Source organism: Rattus norvegicus, chromosome 4 (assembly GCF_021556685.1).
Source record: "Rattus norvegicus strain SHRSP/BbbUtx chromosome 4, alternate assembly SHRSP_T2T, whole genome shotgun sequence".
Taxonomy (NCBI): Eukaryota; Metazoa; Chordata; class Mammalia; order Rodentia; family Muridae; genus Rattus; species Rattus norvegicus.
In genome coordinates, this window is record NC_141537.1 from 93,082,687 (window position 1) to 93,092,770 (window position 10,084).

The window sequence follows — 10,084 nt, forward strand, 5'->3', positions numbered from 1 at the left end:
ATATTTTCTGACATAAAACTCCCGGGCCTTCCAGTTAACAGTTTCTAAGTCCAAAGGTTATAATACAGGAGGGCTCTTGGCACAAAAAAGGTGGAGCTGTGAGAACAGGAAGAAGGCAGAGGTTCATATCGATAGCTCTGATCTTTAAAGACAGATAAACATTTACATTACACATAAGAGCCTTGAAGGCCCCCAGAGAGCACTGACGCTTCTGTTCCTTGCCACTGCCAACCCCAGGCAGGTTGGCATTTATGCAGACATTATTCTTAGATTTCCATATTCATCAATGTTATAATTTTCATTTTTTGGTGTATGTTTGAGTGTATTTACTCTTCTCTAAGTAAATCCTTAAAATTTTAGTAACTTTCTGAAGTGATTATTACATGTAGTAATTCCTAAAAGTCAAACTACATGAGCTGGTAACTAAATTATACCAGAGTTATGAAACAGAAGTATTTAAATGTAATCTGTTCCTACTGATATGACTATATTTTACAAGTATCTGCTATTAACTAGAAGTACCATTTTACAGTCTTCACAATATATCTTTATTACGCATGGTAAAAAATATATTACACAGAACACAAGGCAAATCCCTTTGAATCTTATCTTCAACCATATATTCTAGGTAGTTTGAACTCAGACATTAGGAGAATAGTTACTCAACTAAAACTTGCAAAGAGTAAGGAAGAATTCAGTAGCATCTTTTTGTTTTTTCAACCTCACATAAAAACATTGCCACACATTTCCAGAACATGAAGGTGCATACTCTACAACAGGAGCTAATTAAGACCTTGAGTCTTTCAGCACTTGACCATAATTCACTGATAGTTAAGTTAGTTTAGATAGATGAGAGGCTGGATATGCTTGTTTGAATGCACAGCTTTGTTTTCCATGAAATTTTCTTAGTACAAATATAAAGTCAAAAATATATTCCTTTTTCTGCTGTTCACTGGTATCATCATGTCTCCTATCATCCTTAGGACACTATCTTGATGGGGCAAATGAATGGGTGTGATGTTTTGCATATGCTTGGCCCAGGGAGTAGCACAATTAGAAGGTGTAGCCTTGTTGGAGGAAGTGTGTCACTCTGGGGGTGGGCTTGGAGACCCTCATCCTAGCTGCCTGAGGATGCTCAGTTTGTTCCTGGCTTCCTTCGGGTGGAGATGTAGAACTCAGCTTCTCCTGCACGATGCCTGCCTGGATGCTGCCATGCTCCCACCTTGATGATAATGGACGGAACCTCTGAACCTGTAAGCCAGCCCCAATTAAATGTTGTCCTTTATAAAACTTACATTGTTTATGGTGTGTTCACAGCAATAAGACCCGAACTAAGACAATGGGTATTCATTTTCTTTAATTAATTTATTTTTTTTTAATTTTTTGAATTTCCTAGTGCATGTAGTGTGTCTTGATAAAATCTACTCCCAATTACCTCATTTAATGTACCATGTTCCCTTCTGAACTTCATTTAGTATCAAGTTTTATATCTACTGAATCCACTTCAGTGCTGCCTGTATGTGCTGGTATGTTTAAACCATTCCCTTTATTTTTTTCTGAGGTTCAGGGATCACTGTGGAAAGAGGGAAAGATTGAATAAAATGGCAGAAGTAGCGGTTGTCTGCAGTGAAATATTAATTGCTGGGCATGACAGGACCACTGAACACAGGGATTGTCTTCGATTGCTCAGTTACAGTGCCAAGCTGATATCAGTACCTTGCAAGTCTGGACAAAATTCTTTAGAAGAAGTCTGCATGTACTTCAAATTGTTATATGATACATGTCACTATGTGTCTCCACACCAGCGTTCATGATTCCAGGAATCAAAGACAGAAATGGAGAATTCTGCTAATTATCGTTACTAATCTCATTGATAAACAAACAAAATTTCTGCTCTGTGATATCAAGGTTTAAAGTTCTGCAAGCTTTGAATTATTATTTCTAATGAGAATTTATTCCATCACAACTTACAAAAATGATACTACTTGAACTAAAACTTAAGATTGATCCCTGCAGTTTTGGGCTCATCATTACTTATATCAACCTGAAGTAGGGCATTGATGGTGTGGACTGGTGTGACTGGCTTGACTAGTTAGGGGTAACTAGACTACTACTGTGTAGTAGGAGTCTGTTATAACTGCAATAGCCTATGATCAGGATGCCGGCACAAATACAGTTCAAACTAGGCATGAATGCATTTGAAGCCACAAAATAAATGTTTGGATTAGTTTCACATAAAGACCATAACATTTAATGAACTTGCTGAAGAAATAAAGGAAACATAAAGTGGGTAGTAGAAAATGAAAATGTCACTGGACCTTCTTTTCCTCATGCTCTTCTTCATTTCCATCCCTGCAGTTCTTTTAGACAGGAAGAATTATGAGTCAGAGATTTGACTGTGGTATAGCAACTCCATCCCTCACTTGATGCACTGTCTTTCTGCTGGGGTTAGGCTCAAAGAAGGTTCAGCAAAGGGCCCAAAAGCTCAAGGGAGGCCCCAATATCTGACACCATTACTGAGACTATGGGGTGCTCACAAAAAGGAAGCTATCATGACTGCCCTCTGAAAGACCAAAAAAGCAGCTAAAAGAATCAGATGTAGACATATACACCCAACCAAAGAACAGAAGCTGCTGATCCCTGTACTTGAATTAGGGAAAAGCTGGAGGAAGCTGAAGAGGAAGAGGGCAACCCTATAGGGAGACCAGCAGTCTCAATTAACTTGGACCCCTGAGATCTCTCAGACACTGGATCACCAACCAGGCAGCATACACCAACTGATATGAGTCCCCTAACACATATACAGTGAAGGACTCCCGGGTCTGGGTTCAGTCAGAGAAGATGCACCTAATCCTCAAGAAATAGGAGGTCCCAGGGAGTTTAGAGGTCTTGCAGGGTGGGTGAGGTGGGGACATCCTCATAGAGACAGAGACAGGGAGGAGGTATGGAATGTGGAACAGTAAGAGGGTGGACTGGGAGGGGAATAAAATCTGGAGGATAAAATAAATAAATAAACAAACAAATAAATAAATAAATATAAAGTATGAAGAAAAAGAAAAGAAAATGAAAATGGCATTATAAAATATCAGATATTACCACTTAACAGTTACAAGAAGGAAACTATATATTTCAGAGCATATACAAATTTCTCCTGTATTTTCATAAAAGTGTTTATGTGTGCATTAACTCCTTGTCTCTCTTCCAGTGCCCCTTTTCACATAACAGATGATGTATAGGCCTTATGTCATACTACAACATGTGCCACATCATGGATTTTACTCAATAATTAACTACATATATAACACAGTGTGTTAGAGTAAAGCAGAATTGTTTCATTTGTTTAGGCAACATTGTGATGTAATTGTATGGTGTTGTATTTTTTTCTCCAATGGGAATGTACACCAAATTGCTAGAGTGTCACTGTGAAAGAACAGTCTCACAATTATGTTCAGGACAGAGTAGATAATGATGCTAATAAGTGGCCACCCCTTATTTATGTAATTACAATACTACACTCCTATGATTATTTTGTATTGATACCCTTCTTGTGACAAAAAAAAGTCACAAGTGGGTTTGGCAGGAAAGTTAGTAGAAGTTATTACTTTTGTCACAGGAAACAGTTGCCTGGGTAATATGCCTCTGAGGACCTATTATGGGGCAAAGAATTAGATATGGATGGCAGTGACTTGCTCAATCCTATACCCTTGAATACCTAGACTAATGTGTATGCTTTTATTTTAGTAATTAAAAAATGCATAGGCATAGAAAATGTATATTAGTTTTTATGAAGGGAAAATATTACAGAAAAAGGATTCTAAGAAATTACATCTATGCAATTTTTCTGTGTTATGTTCTGACAAACATGTCAAAATATTTAAGCATCTTTAACATTTACAAAGCAAAATGTTATAGTATTTCATAGGCTATTTATTATTGAGGAAAAAGTTCCATAAGCTTAATGTCATTTAAGTTCTCAGTGTTCATACTTATTTCACAGTGTACTAATATCTTGGCCACCATATCACTCACTGTTAGCTCACCCACACCAACTAATATTCACTTTAGTCAATTAATGATGAGGACTTCTTTACAGCACTCAATTCCTCATAGCATAGTTCAGATGTTCTTGTGTGACCGTTAGCATACACAAATAGTTAAAGAATATCCTGAGAACTGCATCTGATAAATTTTGCAGATGAAAGGTTTGCATTGTCATATTAAAAAACCCAAAACCATAGAAACTGTATGGTAAAGAAAAATATAAAAGGTACAAATTAAAATAATTAATTGAAATAAAGATAACATGAACTCACAGAAAGACAGAAACAGCATGTACAGAGACAGGATGTGTCTATAGCAGATAGGATCCTAGACCTGAAAAGAAAAGTGGATGTATTCCACATCCCTAACCCAGAAGCTTTCTCCAATTGATAAATCACTTGTGAATGAAACTTCAGTTTGCTCCAAGGGAGTCTCATGGAGAAACAAATTACCCTTGTGTAGGATGTATGCCTATTACTAGATGGCCATCAGAATTAACCCAGCGGCATCCTTGGAGGCTCTTAATCTCTTAATGTTATGTCAGGGCTATTTTTCATTTTCCTTTTTTTAAAAATAATTTTATAACATGTCTTATCCTCTAGATCTGTGTACACATATTCTATGTTGGCCCACTGTATTGTCTGACATGTTTTTCAGTATGTATCCTTGCCATTTTTGCTATAATTTGTGTCTCCTAAGGCTTAATTTTGGCTATGTTTAAGACTCTTTGAGAGTTTGGAGCTAACAAAGGGAACTTTGTACTCATCAATGAGCACACAACTGAATATACCGTGTGCCTTTTCTCCATAGTCTGGAACGGCAGTTGTCAGCAGGTAAAGTAAAGGCCTCATGTGCATCTCCCTGATCCACGATTGACAGTAGTAAAGCATGATCATATGGAAGGCTATTATGACCAATGCAATAAGATTATCTTGGGATTTTCTGTCATGCCTTGAAGAAAATAATTCACTGCTGATCGACTAATTTTGCACCTCTCACATCCTTTCTATCATCTCTTTCCTGAGCCTTTAAGTACCTATTAATTGTGAAAAGAAACTTCTTCAAATAAGGCTTAGAGTAAACATATTTAAACATAGATATAAAAGAGGCAGCTTAGCACCATGTTAGTTTAGTTAAGCAGCAAGGAAAATAGCATCAAGTTCCCTCACAGTGCTTGAGAACTCCTCAGCCATGGATGTTGGCTTGATTTATAGAACTTAGAATGGATTATTTTCTTTTCACAGAGTCTCATATCCAATCAAAGTCATACTTGATACTAGTATTGTACCATAGGTGCATTTTGCTGAGCAGATGGGTATTAAAGTTAGTAGGATATCACAGCTGGGTAAGGCTCTAAAAGTACCCCCCTCTTGACCCCCCAAACAATCCATATATGATACAGAACCTATAACACTTAGAAAATTAACCAGCAGAGAGAAAACTTCCAGCTCAATTCCAGATTGAATCCTATATATATCTTGTGATGTGTATGGGGTCTTAAACAATAGGGCTTTATTATCAAGTGTTGATGAACACCTAAGAAAGAGAAAAACATCTACTGTTTGGAGTGCTCTGTTCAACAACTTTTAAAGTAATATATTACACCTGGCATTGATATTTTCCTGTTATGGTGGTTTTAAACTTATATTTAAAGGTTATCTTATGAAGTAGGCAATGTCCATATGGCATTTCCATAATAGCTGTGATTTGGTTAATTCTAACTCCCTCTTCACACGAACTTATCCCCCACCCCTTGACCACAATCCCTGTTAAATCCCACCTGAATTTTTTTGTTTTGTTTTCTACTATTCTACTATCCCTCTCTCTTGTGTTATTCCTCATCTCAACGATGCACTTCTATTGTTTTGGCTTGCAGGTGTGCTTCATGTAAAACACACTTATCAAAGGCTACAACACTGTGTTCTCTACATGAGAAGCAGTACTTAGAAAATGTCTGAGTCAGTTTCTTCACTCAATATATTTTTTCTCATCCATTTACCTTTAAATGTCATGCCTGTTTTACAGCTGAACAAAATTTCATCGTGTACATATTATAATCCTACGTCGCTTGTTGATGGACCTGTAGGTTAATTTCATTTCTAGGCAATTGATTATAGAGTGCCAATGAACATGGAGGAGCAAGTGTTCCTACTGCAGAATAGAGTTCTCCTTAGGCATATGCTCAAGAGTAGTATAGCTGCTACAAATATTAGTTTCAGTTCTAGATTTCTGAAAATTCCCCACACTGATCTGAAGTGACTTCCACTTTGCATTCCTAACAAGAATAAGTCTGTGTACCTCTTGCCTCATATCCTCTCTAGCATTTGATGTCATAAATTTCTGGATGATAGCCATTAAGAATGAGATAAGAATAAATCCCTGATGAGTTTTAAAACTCTGGAGGAAAAGGTAGAGAAGGAACACTGGAATACAGAACTGTCTTAGTTTCTCATTGTGAAAATAATCATCCTTCCAAAAGCAATCCATGGTTTCAGTGAAACACCAGGCAAAACCTCAGCATACATTTTCACGGAATTATTTTTAGGAAGTTAAATTAATATACAAGTATCATAAATGAATAGCTAGAGCAACAACCAAGAAAAATAAAGATGTATGCTTAGTGGTTTTAAAGAAAATACCCTCAATAAGCTCATATTTGAATGCTTGGTCTTCAGCTGATAGACTGTTTAGGAAAACATAAGATGTCATTTTATTACAAAAAGCTTTTCTCTCTCTCTCTCTCTCTCTCTCTCTCTCTCTCTCTCTTCCTCTCTCTGTCTCTCTCTCTCTGTCTCTCACTCTGTCTCTCTCTCTGTCTTTCTCTCTCTCTCTCCCTCTCGCTTTCTCTCTCTGTCTCTCTCTCTGTCTCTCTCTGTCTCTCTCTGTCTCTGTCTCTATCTCTGTCTCTCTCTCTCTGTGTCTCTCTCTCTCTCTCTCTCTCTCTCTCTCTCTCTCTCTCTCTCTCTCCCTCCCTCCCTCCCTTCTACTTTGAAGACCAGGATGTAAGTTCTCTGAAACTACTGCAGTGTCATGCTTGCCACACTGCTCCCTGCCATGATAATCATAGATTAACCCTTTGAAACTAACAAATCTTCCAATTAAATACTTATAGAAGATGTTTCTCCAGTTTTCCTTGTTCAAGGCAATAGAAGAGTAACCAAGCATATATATATATATATAATTCTATAGCTACTAGAGAGCTATAGAAATAAAATTAAGTATGTTTCCATGAAGAAAAGGAACATGTAGACCAATGAAATAAAATAGAATAGAGGACATAGTTACAAGCCCATGTAACTTCAGGTGCTTTAATTTTTACCACAATACCAAATTATATTTCAGTAAAACTATATCATTTTTAACAGAGTGTGTTGAATACTATATAGTCACATGTAGAAGAATGAAACTATATTATCATCTCTCATTAAATACAAAAATCAAGGCCAGGAGGATCAAAGGCCTCAGCATAAAACGTGAAAGGCCTCTAAAACATCTAGAAGAAAAGGCATGGGTTACTATACAATACATAGACATAGACAAGGCCTTTAAAAAAGGAATCCAATTACTCAGAAAATATAGCCAACAACTGACAAATGGGATCTCAGAACATTGAAAAACTTCTGCAGAGCAACAGAACTGAGTCAATTAAGTGCAGAGACAGACCACAGAATGCGAGTCTGTCTTTGCCAGCTATTCATCCAACAATGATTAATATCTAGAACACCCAAATAATTCTTAAAATTAAACACCAGAAAAACCCAACAATGCAATAAACAAAAAGTAGGGCATGAATGTGAGCAGAGATTTCTCAAAAGAAGAAACATAAATAGTGAATAAAAACTTTTTAAGAAATACAGAGCTGTATTAGAAACATGCAAGTTGAAGTCTGTGCTTCTGTTTTGTTTGAGATAGAGTTTTTTTTACATAGCACAGAATGACTTCAAATTTATGACCCTTCTGTCTCGGTCTCTCAATACTGAAATTCTGAAATTACAGTCATGAATCACTACATGCAGGTTCCACCATATCCAGCATTTTTGTTTTCACATTGTATATTAAATATATGCACTATGTCAGATAGATTTAACCTAGTTCTATTTATTTGGAAATTAAACATGCTTTCAGGATGGACATATGATTGGAAGCTAGCAACAGATAGGCATTTGATGTTTGGTGACAAGTTATTGGGGCACCAGATGCTCAAACTTTTAGTTAAAATCAATACTAACAGTACCTATATTTGTAGTTGAGATTACTATTTAGGTTCATATACTTAGGACAGCAGTCAGCCTCTTCTCAAGTGGGTGAACCTTACCAAATACACTGGTACTTAAACAAAGCAAAAGTCTAAGGAAAAGAAAGTCAGTTTTGATATATTGTTTTTTCCCTAATTCACACTGTAGCAAGTGGGTGTTTGTTTGTTTGTTTGTTAGTTTTTCTGGGCTCAGTTTGCAGACTGATCTTTGTTTTAAATTGTTTTTTTGACAGGAAAGTAATTTTTAATTGCATCTTAGCAATTAAAAACTTGAAAGCAATGTTTTCCATAATATGAGAGATACGATATGTACATTTAAATAATGTAGACAGAACGGACAGGAAATTTTCTATCTTGCTTTAACTATGGTGGTACCTTAAGTTCTAAGATTAAGGTATTTGTAAATGCTCTTGGCAATAGAATAGCTGAGAAAATAAAAAAATTCTCCATTGTTCCATATATACATTATATATTTATATGAGTAAATGTGAATATATAAATGTAAGCATGAATATATTTATATGTATATATATGTATATAAATGAACAGAATGTAGAATGCAAATATGTATAAATGAACTGATAATTTCCAAGTTAATTATTCAACTGTAGAAATTTGAGTGTATGATTCTTAAAATAAAAAACAAAAAATGTGTTGTAAATAGCATTTGTCACACAGCCTAAGGTTTTTACTATATGAGTGTAAAAATGAAATCAATACTGAGCAGTTATGAAGGACAGATAACTCACTGCATAATGACTGATTTACTGTGCTGTGCCTAAGGAATTGATAAAAGAACTGTTTATTTAATTAAAGGAAATTGAATATTGGAAGACCACATGTTATATTGATAATGTTTATTTTAATGGACAAAACATTAATTCAGCTCTGTGAACCATATCATTGCATATAGATACTCTGCCTTCTAATACTCTATAGAAAGTTTTTAGAAATATGGTTTAGGAACATGATGTTCAAAGCCCATGTAAAGAACCTACGAGTTGAGAGGCATGCCCAAGTTCCCTCTGCAAAGGCTGGTATAAACAAGTCCCGACAATTCCTCTTTTCTTTTTCTTTCTAATATATATATAATATATAATATATAATATATAATATATATATTTTTTTATTTATATTTCAAATGATATCCCCTTTATTGGTTTCCTGTTTACAAAAACCCTATCCTATCCACCTTCCCCCTTCTTCTATGAGGGTGTTCTCCCACTCAACCACCCACCCCCTCCCACCTCCCCAGCCTGACATTCTGCTATACTGGAGGCTCCAGCCTCGGCAGGACCAAGGGCTTCTCCTACCACTGGTGCCAACAATGCTGTCCTTTGTACATATGCAGCTGAAACCATGGTTCTGTCCATGTGTCCACCATTTGGATGGTGGTTTTGTCCCTTGGAGCTCTGGTTGGTTGGTATCGTTGTTCTTATGGGGTTGCAAGCCTCTTCCACCCCTTCAATCCTTTCTCTAACTCCTTCATTGGGTACCCCATTTTCAGTTCAGTGGTTGGCTGTATTTGCCTCTGTATTAGTTATGCTCTGGCAGAGCCTCTCAGAAGATTGCTATATTAGGCTCCTGTCAGCATGATCTTCATGGCATCAGTAATATTGTCTGGATTTGATGGATGCTTGTATATGGGATGGATCCCCAGGTGGGGCAGGCTCTGAATAGCTATTCCTTCAGTCTCTGCTTCAAACTTTGTCTCCGTGTCTCCTCCTATGAATATTTTTGTTCCCTCTTCCAAGAAGGACTTCTAAGCATCCATACTTTGTCCTGTTT